Below are 16,046 nucleotides of genomic sequence, written 5' to 3'. Positions count from 1 at the left end.
CGCCGGTGCAGGGCATGCGCAGTGAGAAAATGAAACCAAGCAATGGAACAATGCAACCCTCTGGCCGGTCCTCCTGTACACTACGTCATGCAAGCCTGCATAAGGCTCTCCTTTCCCAATTCAGAAGCATGTCCAGCTTGGCTAGTGAAGTTGCGTCGGTGCACCTCCCCCAAAACAACGGCATTTCTTGTAAGATGCTGCCGTATCGTGACCGAAAAGCATCCGCACCATGTTTCTGCCCGGTTTCGAACCGGGGACCTTTCGCGTGTTAGGCGAACGTGATAACCGCTACACTACAGAAACACTGAGAGGCCAGCGCAGGGAATCACGCATACCGTGACGCTGAGGCGCGCTTGACATTTAAACCAAAGGGTTTGCCGGGTATTAAAAGCGTCCCAAAAGGTGCGTTTTGTTTCTGCCCGGTTTCGAACCGGGGACCTTTCGCGTGTGAGGCGAACGTGATAACCACTACACTACAGAAACCACACGGCTACAGCAACTTCCCCTTCCCCCTGCTTGACAGCGAATCAAAGGATTTTTACTACATTTGGGGAAAGGATAAAACTGCCTACCTAAGCTTTTAGCTCAACTAAGCCTTTGGACTTCTGTGAATTTGCGTGCATGTGTTGTCACCTGTGCGTTATAGCTTTCCTTCGGTTTACAGGCAATTGTGATTACGGCGGACGTCTGCGGCACAGCGTGGCCAGGCAAAGCGGCGTACACGTACTTATTGCTCATGCCAGTCGGTACGGTGCTTTTCTACCACAAATGCAAACCTACATTTGATGAATTTGTGTTACGAGTGAGCATGTATTTTATTCCTGCGTATGTGCGTCTCTCTCTGTCTCTCAAATCTGTCTTTTCAAAGGTGAACCTGCTTTTGCCATCGGTGATGTGTAGGGCATCTGACCAGTCAGAGGTCTGGCCGGTGTAATTGGGGCAGAGCTTAAATCTTAAAAAAGGCCTTCAAGATGACTCAATGGAAAGAGGGCCGCTACAAAATCTACTGTTTTTACTTGATTATAGTTTTCAATTTCTTGCGTCAGAAGTGTACTTTTGCTTTAGACATTTTACTGCCTTTTCCTTTAACTTAGTTAACAAGACCTTGTCTGTTGTTAGCCAAGTGCTTCAGTTTCATACTTTTACCTGTATGGTTTTTATCTTTTCTGCTTTGTATCTACACTCCTTTCACAATGTAGTTCTGGAATTCTACAATTCGAAAGTGTAATTCACCTGTGCCTGTGCTTAATTTGTTAGCTCCCTTCCGCTCTGTTCTCCTATGGTCAGGACCACCACAGAGCGGATAGTAACTGGCAAGTGGATCGTTCTCAGCGCAGCACTGGCTAAAGAGCACTGCTCACAGGACGCTGTTGCCTGGTTTATAGTAAGTGTTGTGTATTTAGTGGGCATTATTTATGCTAAACTTAGCACTGAGGGTCAGTCAGGTAATCGCTGACAAAGCCCAAAGCTTTGTGCTTCATAGGTGCACAAAGAACGGATGGAACTAAAGTCATTGCGACAGTCATGTGAAAGTATCATGATTTCTTCACTGCCGTGTTTCAACATTTCTGAGAGGGTTGCGACAAATGGAGCAAACTGTATGTACTCTGCAGATCCTCTGAAGGGCAAAAGCGAGTGAGCGGCCAATACGAGGAACACACCGCTTTCAGGAAACTTTTGACACCTTCCTGAGCTAGGTGATGGCTTTGAAAAAATGGCAAAGCCTCCCCGTCGGGGAATCGAACCCCGGTCTTCCGCGTGACAGGCGAAGATACTGTCCACTATACTAACGAGGAAGACGCCGGTGCAGGGCATGCGCAGTGAGAAAATGAAACCAAGCAATGGAACAATGCAACCCTCTGGCCGGTCCTCCTGTACACTACGTCATGCAAGCCTGCATAAGGCTCTCCTTTCCCAATTCAGAAGCATGTCCAGCTTGGCTAGTGAAGTTGCGTCGGTGCACCTCCCCCAAAACAACGGCATTTCTTGTAAGATGCTGCCGTATCGTGACCGAAAAGCATCCGCACCATGTTTCTGCCCGGTTTCGAACCGGGGACCTTTCGCGTGTTAGGCGAACGTGATAACCGCTACACTACAGAAACACTGAGAGGCCAGCGCAGGGAATCACGCATACCGTGACGCTGAGGCGCGCTTGACATTTAAACCAAAGGGTTTGCCGGGTATTAAAAGCGTCCCAAAAGGTGCGTTTTGTTTCTGCCCGGTTTCGAACCGGGGACCTTTCGCGTGTGAGGCGAACGTGATAACCACTACACTACAGAAACCACACGGCTACAGCAACTTCCCCTTCCCCCTGCTTGACAGCGAATCAAAGGATTTTTACTACATTTGGGGAAAGGATAAAACTGCCTACCTAAGCTTTTAGCTCAACTAAGCCTTTGGACTTCTGTGAATTTGCGTGCATGTGTTGTCACCTGTGCGTTATAGCTTTCCTTCGGTTTACAGGCAATTGTGATTACGGCGGACGTCTGCGGCACAGCGTGGCCAGGCAAAGCGGCGTACACGTACTTATTGCTCATGCCAGTCGGTACGGTGCTTTTCTACCACAAATGCAAACCTACATTTGATGAATTTGTGTTACGAGTGAGCATGTATTTTATTCCTGCGTATGTGCGTCTCTCTCTGTCTCTCAAATCTGTCTTTTCAAAGGTGAACCTGCTTTTGCCATCGGTGATGTGTAGGGCATCTGACCAGTCAGAGGTCTGGCCGGTGTAATTGGGGCAGAGCTTAAATCTTAAAAAAGGCCTTCAAGATGACTCAATGGAAAGAGGGCCGCTACAAAATCTACTGTTTTTACTTGATTATAGTTTTCAATTTCTTGCGTCAGAAGTGTACTTTTGCTTTAGACATTTTACTGCCTTTTCCTTTAACTTAGTTAACAAGACCTTGTCTGTTGTTAGCCAAGTGCTTCAGTTTCATACTTTTACCTGTATGGTTTTTATCTTTTCTGCTTTGTATCTACACTCCTTTCACAATGTAGTTCTGGAATTCTACAATTCGAAAGTGTAATTCACCTGTGCCTGTGCTTAATTTGTTAGCTCCCTTCCGCTCTGTTCTCCTATGGTCAGGACCACCACAGAGCGGATAGTAACTGGCAAGTGGATCGTTCTCAGCGCAGCACTGGCTAAAGAGCACTGCTCACAGGACGCTGTTGCCTGGTTTATAGTAAGTGTTGTGTATTTAGTGGGCATTATTTATGCTAAACTTAGCACTGAGGGTCAGTCAGGTAATCGCTGACAAAGCCCAAAGCTTTGTGCTTCATAGGTGCACAAAGAACGGATGGAACTAAAGTCATTGCGACAGTCATGTGAAAGTATCATGATTTCTTCACTGCCGTGTTTCAACATTTCTGAGAGGGTTGCGACAAATGGAGCAAACTGTATGTACTCTGCAGATCCTCTGAAGGGCAAAAGCGAGTGAGCGGCCAATACGAGGAACACACCGCTTTCAGGAAACTTTTGACACCTTCCTGAGCTAGGTGATGGCTTTGAAAAAATGGCAAAGCCTCCCCGTCGGGGAATCGAACCCCGGTCTTCCGCGTGACAGGCGGAGATACTGTCCACTATACTAACGAGGAAGACGCCGGTGCAGGGCATGCGCAGTGAGAAAATGAAACCAAGCAATGGAACAATGCAGCCCTCTGGCCGGTCCTCCTGTACACTACGTCATGCAAGCCTGCATAAGGCTCTCCTTTCCCAATTCAGAAGCATGTCCAGCTTGGCTAGTGAAGTTGCGTCGGTGCACCTCCCCCAAAACAACGGCATTTCTTGTAAGATGCTGCCGTATCGTGACCGAAAAGCATCCGCACCATGTTTCTGCCCGGTTTCGAACCGGGGACCTTTCGCGTGTTAGGCGAACGTGATAACCACTACACTACAGAAACACTGAGAGGCCAGCGCAGGGAATCACGCATACCGTGACGCTGAGGCGCGCTTGACATTTAAACCAAAGGGTTTGCCGGGTATTAAAAGCGTCCCAAAAGGTGCGTTTTGTTTCTGCCCGGTTTCGAACCGGGGACCTTTCGCGTGTGAGGCGAACGTGATAACCACTACACTACAGAAACCACGCGGCTACAGCAACTTCCCCTTCCCCCTGCTTGACAGCGAATCAAAGGATTTTTACTACATTTGGGGAAAGGATAAAACTGCCTACCTAAGCTTTTAGCTCAACTACGCCTTTGGACTTCTGTGAATTTGCGTGCATGTGTTGTCACCTGTGCGTTATAGCTTTCCTTCAGTTTACAGGCAATTGTGATTACGGCGGACGTCTGCGGCACAGCGTGGCCAGGCAAAGCGGCGTACACGTACTTATTGCTCATGCCAGTCGGTACGGTGCTTTTCTACCACAAATGCAAACCTACATTTGATGAATTTGTGTTACGAGTGAGCATGTATTTTATTCCTGCGTATGTGCGTCTCTCTCTGTCTCTCAAATCTGTCTTTTCAAAGGTGAACCTGCTTTTGCCATCGGTGATGTGTAGGGCATCTGACCAGTCAGAGGTCTGGCCGGTGTAATTGGGGCAGAGCTTAAATCTTAAAAAAGGCCTTCAAGATGACTCAATGGAAAGAGGGCCGCTACAAAATCTACTGTTTTTACTTGATTATAGTTTTCAATTTCTTGCGTCAGAAGTGTACTTTTGCTTTAGACATTTTACTGCCTTTTCCTTTAACTTAGTTTACAAGACCTTGTCTGTTGTTAGCCAAGTGCTTCAGTTTCATACTTTTACCTGTATGGTTTTTATCTTTTCTGCTTTGTATCTACACTCCTTTCACAATGTAGTTCTGGAATTCTACAATTCGAAAGTGTAATTCACCTGTGCCTGTGCTTAATTTGTTAGCTCCCTTCCGCTCTGTTCTCCTATGGTCAGGACCACCACAGAGCGGATAGTAACTGGCAAGTGGATCGTTCTCAGCGCAGCACTGGCTAAAGAGCACTGCTCACAGGACGCTGTTGCCTGGTTTATAGTAAGTGTTGTGTATTTAGTGGGCATTATTTATGCTAAACTTAGCACTGAGGGTCAGTCAGGTAATCGCTGACAAAGCCCAAAGCTTTGTGCTTCATAGGTGCACAAAGAACGGATGGAACTAAAGTCATTGCGACAGTCATGTGAAAGTATCATGATTTCTTCACTGCCGTGTTTCAACATTTCTGAGAGGGTTGCGACAAATGGAGCAAACTGTATGTACTCTGCAGATCCTCTGAAGGGCAAAAGCGAGTGAGCGGCCAATACGAGGAACACACCGCTTTCAGGAAACTTTTGACACCTTCCTGAGCTAGGTGATGGCTTTGAAAAAATGGCAAAGCCTCCCCGTCGGGGAATCGAACCCCGGTCTTCCGCGTGACAGGCGAAGATACTGTCCACTATACTAACGAGGAAGACGCCGGTGCAGGGCATGCGCAGTGAGAAAATGAAACCAAGCAATGGAACAATGCAACCCTCTGGCCGGTCCTCCTGTACACTACGTCATGCAAGCCTGCATAAGGCTCTCCTTTCCCAATTCAGAAGCATGTCCAGCTTGGCTAGTGAAGTTGCGTCGGTGCACCTCCCCCAAAACAACGGCATTTCTTGTAAGATGCTGCCGTATCGTGACCGAAAAGCATCCGCACCATGTTTCTGCCCGGTTTCGAACCGGGGACCTTTCGCGTGTTAGGCGAACGTGATAACCGCTACACTACAGAAACACTGAGAGGCCAGCGCAGGGAATCACGCATACCGTGACGCTGAGGCGCGCTTGACATTTAAACCAAAGGGTTTGCCGGGTATTAAAAGCGTCCCAAAAGGTGCGTTTTGTTTCTGCCCGGTTTCGAACCGGGGACCTTTCGCGTGTGAGGCGAACGTGATAACCACTACACTACAGAAACCACACGGCTACAGCAACTTCCCCTTCCCCCTGCTTGACAGCGAATCAAAGGATTTTTACTACATTTGGGGAAAGGATAAAACTGCCTACCTAAGCTTTTAGCTCAACTAAGCCTTTGGACTTCTGTGAATTTGCGTGCATGTGTTGTCACCTGTGCGTTATAGCTTTCCTTCGGTTTACAGGCAATTGTGATTACGGCGGACGTCTGCGGCACAGCGTGGCCAGGCAAAGCGGCGTACACGTACTTATTGCTCATGCCAGTCGGTACGGTGCTTTTCTACCACAAATGCAAACCTACATTTGATGAATTTGTGTTACGAGTGAGCATGTATTTTATTCCTGCGTATGTGCGTCTCTCTCTGTCTCTCAAATCTGTCTTTTCAAAGGTGAACCTGCTTTTGCCATCGGTGATGTGTAGGGCATCTGACCAGTCAGAGGTCTGGCCGGTGTAATTGGGGCAGAGCTTAAATCTTAAAAAAGGCCTTCAAGATGACTCAATGGAAAGAGGGCCGCTACAAAATCTACTGTTTTTACTTGATTATAGTTTTCAATTTCTTGCGTCAGAAGTGTACTTTTGCTTTAGACATTTTACTGCCTTTTCCTTTAACTTAGTTAACAAGACCTTGTCTGTTGTTATCCAAGTGCTTCAGTTTCATACTTTTACCTGTATGGTTTTTATCTTTTCTGCTTTGTATCTACACTCCTTTCACAATGTAGTTCTGGAATTCTACAATTCGAAAGTGTAATTCACCTGTGCCTGTGCTTAATTTGTTAGCTCCCTTCCGCTCTGTTCTTCCTATGGTCAGGACCACCACAGAGCGGATAGTAACTGGCAAGTGGATCGTTCTCAGCGCAGCACTGGCTAAAGAGCACTGCTCACAGGACGCTGTTGCCTGGTATATAGTAAGTGTTGTGTATTTAGTGGGCATTATTTATGCTAAACTTAGCACTGAGGGTCAGTCAGGTAATCGCTGACAAAGCCCAAAGCTTTGTGCTTCATAGGTGCACAAAGAACGGATGGAACTAAAGTCATTGCGACAGTCATGTGAAAGTATCATGATTTCTTCACTGCCGTGTTTCAACATTTCTGAGAGGGTTGCGACAAATGGAGCAAACTGTATGTACTCTGCAGATCCTCTGAAGGGCAAAAGCGAGTGAGCGGCCAATACGAGGAACACACCGCTTTCAGGAAACTTTTGACACCTTCCTGAGCTAGGTGATGGCTTTGAAAAAATGGCAAAGCCTCCCCGTCGGGGAATCGAACCCCGGTCTTCCGCGTGACAGGCGGAGATACTGTCCACTATACTAACGAGGAAGACGCCGGTGCAGGGCATGCGCAGTGAGAAAATGAAACCAAGCAATGGAACAATGCAACCCTCTGGCCGGTCCTCCTGTACACTACGTCATGCAAGCCTGCATAAGGCTCTCCTTTCCCAATTCAGAAGCATGTCCAGCTTGGCTAGTGAAGTTGCGTCGGTGCACCTCCCCCAAAACAACGGCATTTCTTGTAAGATGCTGCCGTATCGTGACCGAAAAGCATCCGCACCATGTTTCTGCCCGGTTTCGAACCGGGGACCTTTCGCGTGTTAGGCGAACGTGATAACCGCTACACTACAGAAACACTGAGAGGCCAGCGCAGGGAATCACGCATACCGTGACGCTGAGGCGCGCTTGACATTTAAACCAAAGGGTTTGCCGGGTATTAAAAGCGTCCCAAAAGGTGCGTTTTGTTTCTGCCCGGTTTCGAACCGGGGACCTTTCGCGTGTGAGGCGAACGTGATAACCACTACACTACAGAAACCACACGGCTACAGCAACTTCCCCTTCCCCCTGCTTGACAGCGAATCAAAGGATTTTTACTACATTTGGGGAAAGGATAAAACTGCCTACCTAAGCTTTTAGCTCAACTAAGCCTTTGGACTTCTGTGAATTTGCGTGCATGTGTTGTCACCTGTGCGTTATAGCTTTCCTTCAGTTTACAGGCAATTGTGATTACGGCGGACGTCTGCGGCACAGCGTGGCCAGGCAAAGCGGCGTACACGTACTTATTGCTCATGCCAGTCGGTACGGTGCTTTTCTACCACAAATGCAAACCTACATTTGATGAATTTGTGTTACGAGTGAGCATGTATTTTATTCCTGCGTATGTGCGTCTCTCTCTGTCTCTCAAATCTGTCTTTTCAAAGGTGAACCTGCTTTTGCCATCGGTGATGTGTAGGGCATCTGACCAGTCAGAGGTCTGGCCGGTGTAATTGGGGCAGAGCTTAAATCTTAAAAAAGGCCTTCAAGATGACTCAATGGAAAGAGGGCCGCTACAAAATCTACTGTTTTTACTTGATTATAGTTTTCAATTTCTTGCGTCAGAAGTGTACTTTTGCTTTAGACATTTTACTGCCTTTTCCTTTAACTTAGTTTACAAGACCTTGTCTGTTGTTAGCCAAGTGCTTCAGTTTCATACTTTTACCTGTATGGTTTTTATCTTTTCTGCTTTGTATCTACACTCCTTTCACAATGTAGTTCTGGAATTCTACAATTCGAAAGTGTAATTCACCTGTGCCTGTGCTTAATTTGTTAGCTCCCTTCCGCTCTGTTCTCCTATGGTCAGGACCACCACAGAGCGGATAGTAACTGGCAAGTGGATCGTTCTCAGCGCAGCACTGGCTAAAGAGCACTGCTCACAGGACGCTGTTGCCTGGTTTATAGTAAGTGTTGTGTATTTAGTGGGCATTATTTATGCTAAACTTAGCACTGAGGGTCAGTCAGGTAATCGCTGACAAAGCCCAAAGCTTTGTGCTTCATAGGTGCACAAAGAACGGATGGAACTAAAGTCATTGCGACAGTCATGTGAAAGTATCATGATTTCTTCACTGCCGTGTTTCAACATTTCTGAGAGGGTTGCGACAAATGGAGCAAACTGTATGTACTCTGCAGATCCTCTGAAGGGCAAAAGCGAGTGAGCGGCCAATACGAGGAACACACCGCTTTCAGGAAACTTTTGACACCTTCCTGAGCTAGGTGATGGCTTTGAAAAAATGGCAAAGCCTCCCCGTCGGGGAATCGAACCCCGGTCTTCCGCGTGACAGGCGAAGATACTGTCCACTATACTAACGAGGAAGACGCCGGTGCAGGGCATGCGCAGTGAGAAAATGAAACCAAGCAATGGAACAATGCAACCCTCTGGCCGGTCCTCCTGTACACTACGTCATGCAAGCCTGCATAAGGCTCTCCTTTCCCAATTCAGAAGCATGTCCAGCTTGGCTAGTGAAGTTGCGTCGGTGCACCTCCCCCAAAACAACGGCATTTCTTGTAAGATGCTGCCGTATCGTGACCGAAAAGCATCCGCACCATGTTTCTGCCCGGTTTCGAACCGGGGACCTTTCGCGTGTTAGGCGAACGTGATAACCGCTACACTACAGAAACACTGAGAGGCCAGCGCAGGGAATCACGCATACCGTGACGCTGAGGCGCGCTTGACATTTAAACCAAAGGGTTTGCCGGGTATTAAAAGCGTCCCAAAAGGTGCGTTTTGTTTCTGCCCGGTTTCGAACCGGGGACCTTTCGCGTGTGAGGCGAACGTGATAACCACTACACTACAGAAACCACACGGCTACAGCAACTTCCCCTTCCCCCTGCTTGACAGCGAATCAAAGGATTTTTACTACATTTGGGGAAAGGATAAAACTGCCTACCTAAGCTTTTAGCTCAACTAAGCCTTTGGACTTCTGTGAATTTGCGTGCATGTGTTGTCACCTGTGCGTTATAGCTTTCCTTCGGTTTACAGGCAATTGTGATTACGGCGGACGTCTGCGGCACAGCGTGGCCAGGCAAAGCGGCGTACACGTACTTATTGCTCATGCCAGTCGGTACGGTGCTTTTCTACCACAAATGCAAACCTACATTTGATGAATTTGTGTTACGAGTGAGCATGTATTTTATTCCTGCGTATGTGCGTCTCTCTCTGTCTCTCAAATCTGTCTTTTCAAAGGTGAACCTGCTTTTGCCATCGGTGATGTGTAGGGCATCTGACCAGTCAGAGGTCTGGCCGGTGTAATTGGGGCAGAGCTTAAATCTTAAAAAAGGCCTTCAAGATGACTCAATGGAAAGAGGGCCGCTACAAAATCTACTGTTTTTACTTGATTATAGTTTTCAATTTCTTGCGTCAGAAGTGTACTTTTGCTTTAGACATTTTACTGCCTTTTCCTTTAACTTAGTTAACAAGACCTTGTCTGTTGTTAGCCAAGTGCTTCAGTTTCATACTTTTACCTGTATGGTTTTTATCTTTTCTGCTTTGTATCTACACTCCTTTCACAATGTAGTTCTGGAATTCTACAATTCGAAAGTGTAATTCACCTGTGCCTGTGCTTAATTTGTTAGCTCCCTTCCGCTCTGTTCTCCTATGGTCAGGACCACCACAGAGCGGATAGTAACTGGCAAGTGGATCGTTCTCAGCGCAGCACTGGCTAAAGAGCACTGCTCACAGGACGCTGTTGCCTGGTTTATAGTAAGTGTTGTGTATTTAGTGGGCATTATTTATGCTAAACTTAGCACTGAGGGTCAGTCAGGTAATCGCTGACAAAGCCCAAAGCTTTGTGCTTCATAGGTGCACAAAGAACGGATGGAACTAAAGTCATTGCGACAGTCATGTGAAAGTATCATGATTTCTTCACTGCCGTGTTTCAACATTTCTGAGAGGGTTGCGACAAATGGAGCAAACTGTATGTACTCTGCAGATCCTCTGAAGGGCAAAAGCGAGTGAGCGGCCAATACGAGGAACACACCGCTTTCAGGAAACTTTTGACACCTTCCTGAGCTAGGTGATGGCTTTGAAAAAATGGCAAAGCCTCCCCGTCGGGGAATCGAACCCCGGTCTTCCGCGTGACAGGCGGAGATACTGTCCACTATACTAACGAGGAAGACGCCGGTGCAGGGCATGCGCAGTGAGAAAATGAAACCAAGCAATGGAACAATGCAACCCTCTGGCCGGTCCTCCTGTACACTACGTCATGCAAGCCTGCATAAGGCTCTCCTTTCCCAATTCAGAAGCATGTCCAGCTTGGCTAGTGAAGTTGCGTCGGTGCACCTCCCCCAAAACAACGGCATTTCTTGTAAGATGCTGCCGTATCGTGACCGAAAAGCATCCGCACCATGTTTCTGCCCGGTTTCGAACCGGGGACCTTTCGCGTGTTAGGCGAACGTGATAACCGCTACACTACAGAAACACTGAGAGGCCAGCGCAGGGAATCACGCATACCGTGACGCTGAGGCGCGCTTGACATTTAAACCAAAGGGTTTGCCGGGTATTAAAAGCGTCCCAAAAGGTGCGTTTTGTTTCTGCCCGGTTTCGAACCGGGGACCTTTCGCGTGTGAGGCGAACGTGATAACCACTACACTACAGAAACCACACGGCTACAGCAACTTCCCCTTCCCCCTGCTTGACAGCGAATCAAAGGATTTTTACTACATTTGGGGAAAGGATAAAACTGCCTACCTAAGCTTTTAGCTCAACTAAGCCTTTGGACTTCTGTGAATTTGCGTGCATGTGTTGTCACCTGTGCGTTATAGCTTTCCTTCAGTTTACAGGCAATTGTGATTACGGCGGACGTCTGCGGCACAGCGTGGCCAGGCAAAGCGGCGTACACGTACTTATTGCTCATGCCAGTCGGTACGGTGCTTTTCTACCACAAATGCAAACCTACATTTGATGAATTTGTGTTACGAGTGAGCATGTATTTTATTCCTGCGTATGTGCGTCTCTCTCTGTCTCTCAAATCTGTCTTTTCAAAGGTGAACCTGCTTTTGCCATCGGTGATGTGTAGGGCATCTGACCAGTCAGAGGTCTGGCCGGTGTAATTGGGGCAGAGCTTAAATCTTAAAAAAGGCCTTCAAGATGACTCAATGGAAAGAGGGCCGCTACAAAATCTACTGTTTTTACTTGATTATAGTTTTCAATTTCTTGCGTCAGAAGTGTACTTTTGCTTTAGACATTTTACTGCCTTTTCCTTTAACTTAGTTAACAAGACCTTGTCTGTTGTTAGCCAAGTGCTTCAGTTTCATACTTTTACCTGTATGGTTTTTATCTTTTCTGCTTTGTATCTACACTCCTTTCACAATGTAGTTCTGGAATTCTACAATTCGAAAGTGTAATTCACCTGTGCCTGTGCTTAATTTGTTAGCTCCCTTCCGCTCTGTTCTCCTATGGTCAGGACCACCACAGAGCGGATAGTAACTGGCAAGTGGATCGTTCTCAGCGCAGCACTGGCTAAAGAGCACTGCTCACAGGACGCTGTTGCCTGGTTTATAGTAAGTGTTGTGTATTTAGTGGGCATTATTTATGCTAAACTTAGCACTGAGGGTCAGTCAGGTAATCGCTGACAAAGCCCAAAGCTTTGTGCTTCATAGGTGCACAAAGAACGGATGGAACTAAAGTCATTGCGACAGTCATGTGAAAGTATCATGATTTCTTCACTGCCGTGTTTCAACATTTCTGAGAGGGCTTGCGACAAATGGAGCAAACTGTATGTACTCTGCAGATCCTCTGAAGGGCAAAAGCGAGTGAGCGGCCAATACGAGGAACACACCGCTTTCAGGAAACTTTTGACACCTTCCTGAGCTAGGTGATGGCTTTGAAAAAATGGCAAAGCCTCCCCGTCGGGGAATCGAACCCCGGTCTTCCGCGTGACAGGCGAAGATACTGTCCACTATACTAACGAGGAAGACGCCGGTGCAGGGCATGCGCAGTGAGAAAATGAAACCAAGCAATGGAACAATGCAACCCTCTGGCCGGTCCTCCTGTACACTACGTCATGCAAGCCTGCATAAGGCTCTCCTTTCCCAATTCAGAAGCATGTCCAGCTTGGCTAGTGAAGTTGCGTCGGTGCACCTCCCCCAAAACAACGGCATTTCTTGTAAGATGCTGCCGTATCGTGACCGAAAAGCATCCGCACCATGTTTCTGCCCGGTTTCGAACCGGGGACCTTTCGCGTGTTAGGCGAACGTGATAACCGCTACACTACAGAAACACTGAGAGGCCAGCGCAGGGAATCACGCATACCGTGACGCTGAGGCGCGCTTGACATTTAAACCAAAGGGTTTGCCGGGTATTAAAAGCGTCCCAAAAGGTGCGTTTTGTTTCTGCCCGGTTTCGAACCGGGGACCTTTCGCGTGTGAGGCGAACGTGATAACCACTACACTACAGAAACCACGCGGCTACAGCAACTTCCCCTTCCCCCTGCTTGACAGCGAATCAAAGGATTTTTACTACATTTGGGGAAAGGATAAAACTGCCTACCTAAGCTTTTAGCTCAACTAAGCCTTTGGACTTCTGTGAATTTGCGTGCATGTGTTATCACCTGTGCGTTATAGCTTTCCTTCGGTTTACAGGCAATTGTGATTACGGCGGACGTCTGCGGCACAGCGTGGCCAGGCAAAGCGGCGTACACGTACTTATTGCTCATGCCAGTCGGTACGGTGCTTTTCTACCACAAATGCAAACCTACATTTGATGAATTTGTGTTACGAGTGAGCATGTATTTTATTCCTGCGTATGTGCGTCTCTCTCTGTCTCTCAAATCTGTCTTTTCAAAGGTGAACCTGCTTTTGCCATCGGTGATGTGTAGGGCATCTGACCAGTCAGAGGTCTGGCCGGTGTAATTGGGGCAGAGCTTAAATCTTAAAAAAGGCCTTCAAGATGACTCAATGGAAAGAGGGCCGCTACAAAATCTACTGTTTTTACTTGATTATAGTTTTCAATTTCTTGCGTCAGAAGTGTACTTTTGCTTTAGACATTTTACTGCCTTTTCCTTTAACTTAGTTTACAAGACCTTGTCTGTTGTTAGCCAAGTGCTTCAGTTTCATACTTTTACCTGTATGGTTTTTATCTTTTCTGCTTTGTATCTACACTCCTTTCACAATGTAGTTCTGGAATTCTACAATTCGAAAGTGTAATTCACCTGTGCCTGTGCTTAATTTGTTAGCTCCCTTCCGCTCTGTTCTTCTATGGTCAGGACCACCACAGAGCGGATGGGAAGTGGATCGTTCTCAGCGCAGCACTGGCTAAAGAGCACTGCTCACAGGACGCTGTTGCCTGGTTTATAGTAAGTGTTGTGTATTTAGTGGGCATTATTTATGCTAAACTTAGCACTGAGGGTCAGTCAGGTAATCGCTGACAAAGCCCAAAGCTTTGTGCTTCATAGGTGCACAAAGAACGGATGGAACTAAAGTCATTGCGACAGTCATGTGAAAGTATCATGATTTCTTCACTGCCGTGTTTCAACATTTCTGAGAGGGTTGCGACAAATGGAGCAAACTGTATGTACTCTGCAGATCCTCTGAAGGGCAAAAGCGAGTGAGCGGCCAATACGAGGAACACACCGCTTTCAGGAAACTTTTGACACCTTCCTGAGCTAGGTGATGGCTTTGAAAAAATGGCAAAGCCTCCCCGTCGGGGAATCGAACCCCGGTCTTCCGCGTGACAGGCGGAGATACTGTCCACTATACTAACGAGGAAGACGCCGGTGCAGGGCATGCGCAGTGAGAAAATGAAACCAAGCAATGGAACAATGCAACCCTCTGGCCGGTCCTCCTGTACACTACGTCATGCAAGCCTGCATAAGGCTCTCCTTTCCCAATTCAGAAGCATGTCCAGCTTGGCTAGTGAAGTTGCGTCGGTGCACCTCCCCCAAAACAACGGCATTTCTTGTAAGATGCTGCCGTATCGTGACCGAAAAGCATCCGCACCATGTTTCTGCCCGGTTTCGAACCGGGGACCTTTCGCGTGTTAGGCGAACGTGATAACCACTACACTACAGAAACACTGAGAGGCCAGCGCAGGGAATCACGCATACCGTGACGCTGAGGCGCGCTTGACATTTAAACCAAAGGGTTTGCCGGGTATTAAAAGCGTCCCAAAAGGTGCGTTTTGTTTCTGCCCGGTTTCGAACCGGGGACCTTTCGCGTGTGAGGCGAACGTGATAACCACTACACTACAGAAACCACACGGCTACAGCAACTTCCCCTTCCCCCTGCTTGACAGCGAATCAAAGGATTTTTACTACATTTGGGGAAAGGATAAAACTGCCTACCTAAGCTTTTAGCTCAACTAAGCCTTTGGACTTCTGTGAATTTGCGTGCATGTGTTGTCACCTGTGCGTTATAGCTTTCCTTCGGTTTACAGGCAATTGTGATTACGGCGGACGTCTGCGGCACAGCGTGGCCAGGCAAAGCGGCGTACACGTACTTATTGCTCATGCCAGTCGGTACGGTGCTTTTCTACCACAAATGCAAACCTACATTTGATGAATTTGTGTTACGAGTGAGCATGTATTTTATTCCTGCGTATGTGCGTCTCTCTCTGTCTCTCAAATCTGTCTTTTCAAAGGTGAACCTGCTTTTGCCATCGGTGATGTGTAGGGCATCTGACCAGTCAGAGGTCTGGCCGGTGTAATTGGGGCAGAGCTTAAATCTTAAAAAAGGCCTTCAAGATGACTCAATGGAAAGAGGGCCGCTACAAAATCTACTGTTTTTACTTGATTATAGTTTTCAATTTCTTGCGTCAGAAGTGTACTTTTGCTTTAGACATTTTACTGCCTTTTCCTTTAACTTAGTTTACAAGACCTTGTCTGTTGTTAGCCAAGTGCTTCAGTTTCATACTTTTACCTGTATGGTTTTTATCTTTTCTGCTTTGTATCTACACTCCTTTCACAATGTAGTTCTGGAATTCTACAATTCGAAAGTGTAATTCACCTGTGCCTGTGCTTAATTTGTTAGCTCCCTTCCGCTCTGTTCTCCTATGGTCAGGACCACCACAGAGCGGATAGTAACTGGCAAGTGGATCGTTCTCAGCGCAGCACTGGCTAAAGAGCACTGCTCACAGGACGCTGTTGCCTGGTATATAGTAAGTGTTGTGTATTTAGTGGGCATTATTTATGCTAAACTTAGCACTGAGGGTCAGTCAGGTAATCGCTGACAAAGCCCAAAGCTTTGTGCTTCATAGGTGCACAAAGAACGGATGGAACTAAAGTCATTGCGACAGTCATGTGAAAGTATCATGATTTCTTCACTGCCGTGTTTCAACATTTCTGAGAGGGCTGCGACAAATGGAGCAAACTGTATGTACTCTGCAGATCCTCTGAAGGGCAAAAGCGAGTGAGCGGCCAATACGAGGAACAC

The 16,046-nt window shown here is 47.2% G+C and overlaps 26 non-coding genes across 26 annotated transcripts; all 26 read right to left on the bottom strand.

Annotated features, from left to right (window-relative positions):
* Positions 1-230: 230 nt before the first annotated feature.
* On the bottom strand, positions 231-303 carry trnav-aac. The gene has a single exon. It is a non-coding gene; the product is annotated as a tRNA-Val (tRNA).
* Positions 304-410: 107 nt separating this feature from the next.
* trnav-cac lies at positions 411-483 on the bottom strand. Its single transcript has one exon. It is a non-coding gene; the product is annotated as a tRNA-Val (tRNA).
* A 1,241-nt stretch (positions 484-1,724) lies between these two features.
* On the bottom strand, positions 1,725-1,796 carry trnad-guc. Its single transcript has one exon. It is a non-coding gene; the product is annotated as a tRNA-Asp (tRNA).
* A 233-nt stretch (positions 1,797-2,029) lies between these two features.
* On the bottom strand, positions 2,030-2,102 carry trnav-aac. The gene has a single exon. It is a non-coding gene; the product is annotated as a tRNA-Val (tRNA).
* Positions 2,103-2,209: 107 nt separating this feature from the next.
* trnav-cac lies at positions 2,210-2,282 on the bottom strand. Its single transcript has one exon. It is a non-coding gene; the product is annotated as a tRNA-Val (tRNA).
* A 1,241-nt stretch (positions 2,283-3,523) lies between these two features.
* Positions 3,524-3,595, bottom strand: trnad-guc. Its single transcript has one exon. It is a non-coding gene; the product is annotated as a tRNA-Asp (tRNA).
* A 233-nt stretch (positions 3,596-3,828) lies between these two features.
* Positions 3,829-3,901, bottom strand: trnav-aac. Its single transcript has one exon. It is a non-coding gene; the product is annotated as a tRNA-Val (tRNA).
* A 107-nt stretch (positions 3,902-4,008) lies between these two features.
* trnav-cac lies at positions 4,009-4,081 on the bottom strand. Its single transcript has one exon. It is a non-coding gene; the product is annotated as a tRNA-Val (tRNA).
* A 1,241-nt stretch (positions 4,082-5,322) lies between these two features.
* On the bottom strand, positions 5,323-5,394 carry trnad-guc. The gene has a single exon. It is a non-coding gene; the product is annotated as a tRNA-Asp (tRNA).
* A 233-nt stretch (positions 5,395-5,627) lies between these two features.
* On the bottom strand, positions 5,628-5,700 carry trnav-aac. Its single transcript has one exon. It is a non-coding gene; the product is annotated as a tRNA-Val (tRNA).
* Positions 5,701-5,807: 107 nt separating this feature from the next.
* On the bottom strand, positions 5,808-5,880 carry trnav-cac. Its single transcript has one exon. It is a non-coding gene; the product is annotated as a tRNA-Val (tRNA).
* A 1,242-nt stretch (positions 5,881-7,122) lies between these two features.
* Positions 7,123-7,194, bottom strand: trnad-guc. Its single transcript has one exon. It is a non-coding gene; the product is annotated as a tRNA-Asp (tRNA).
* Positions 7,195-7,427: 233 nt separating this feature from the next.
* trnav-aac lies at positions 7,428-7,500 on the bottom strand. Its single transcript has one exon. It is a non-coding gene; the product is annotated as a tRNA-Val (tRNA).
* A 107-nt stretch (positions 7,501-7,607) lies between these two features.
* On the bottom strand, positions 7,608-7,680 carry trnav-cac. The gene has a single exon. It is a non-coding gene; the product is annotated as a tRNA-Val (tRNA).
* A 1,241-nt stretch (positions 7,681-8,921) lies between these two features.
* Positions 8,922-8,993, bottom strand: trnad-guc. Its single transcript has one exon. It is a non-coding gene; the product is annotated as a tRNA-Asp (tRNA).
* Positions 8,994-9,226: 233 nt separating this feature from the next.
* On the bottom strand, positions 9,227-9,299 carry trnav-aac. Its single transcript has one exon. It is a non-coding gene; the product is annotated as a tRNA-Val (tRNA).
* A 107-nt stretch (positions 9,300-9,406) lies between these two features.
* Positions 9,407-9,479, bottom strand: trnav-cac. The gene has a single exon. It is a non-coding gene; the product is annotated as a tRNA-Val (tRNA).
* Positions 9,480-10,720: 1,241 nt separating this feature from the next.
* Positions 10,721-10,792, bottom strand: trnad-guc. The gene has a single exon. It is a non-coding gene; the product is annotated as a tRNA-Asp (tRNA).
* Positions 10,793-11,025: 233 nt separating this feature from the next.
* trnav-aac lies at positions 11,026-11,098 on the bottom strand. Its single transcript has one exon. It is a non-coding gene; the product is annotated as a tRNA-Val (tRNA).
* Positions 11,099-11,205: 107 nt separating this feature from the next.
* Positions 11,206-11,278, bottom strand: trnav-cac. The gene has a single exon. It is a non-coding gene; the product is annotated as a tRNA-Val (tRNA).
* Positions 11,279-12,520: 1,242 nt separating this feature from the next.
* On the bottom strand, positions 12,521-12,592 carry trnad-guc. The gene has a single exon. It is a non-coding gene; the product is annotated as a tRNA-Asp (tRNA).
* Positions 12,593-12,825: 233 nt separating this feature from the next.
* Positions 12,826-12,898, bottom strand: trnav-aac. Its single transcript has one exon. It is a non-coding gene; the product is annotated as a tRNA-Val (tRNA).
* A 107-nt stretch (positions 12,899-13,005) lies between these two features.
* On the bottom strand, positions 13,006-13,078 carry trnav-cac. Its single transcript has one exon. It is a non-coding gene; the product is annotated as a tRNA-Val (tRNA).
* Positions 13,079-14,312: 1,234 nt separating this feature from the next.
* Positions 14,313-14,384, bottom strand: trnad-guc. The gene has a single exon. It is a non-coding gene; the product is annotated as a tRNA-Asp (tRNA).
* A 233-nt stretch (positions 14,385-14,617) lies between these two features.
* On the bottom strand, positions 14,618-14,690 carry trnav-aac. Its single transcript has one exon. It is a non-coding gene; the product is annotated as a tRNA-Val (tRNA).
* A 107-nt stretch (positions 14,691-14,797) lies between these two features.
* Positions 14,798-14,870, bottom strand: trnav-cac. Its single transcript has one exon. It is a non-coding gene; the product is annotated as a tRNA-Val (tRNA).
* Positions 14,871-16,046: the final 1,176 nt, after the last annotated feature.

Source organism: Pygocentrus nattereri, chromosome 19 (genome assembly GCF_015220715.1).
Source record: "Pygocentrus nattereri isolate fPygNat1 chromosome 19, fPygNat1.pri, whole genome shotgun sequence".
Taxonomy (NCBI): Eukaryota; Metazoa; Chordata; class Actinopteri; order Characiformes; family Serrasalmidae; genus Pygocentrus; species Pygocentrus nattereri.
Note: the sequence above shows the minus strand (reverse complement) of the source record. Positions and strands in the feature narration are given on the sequence as shown.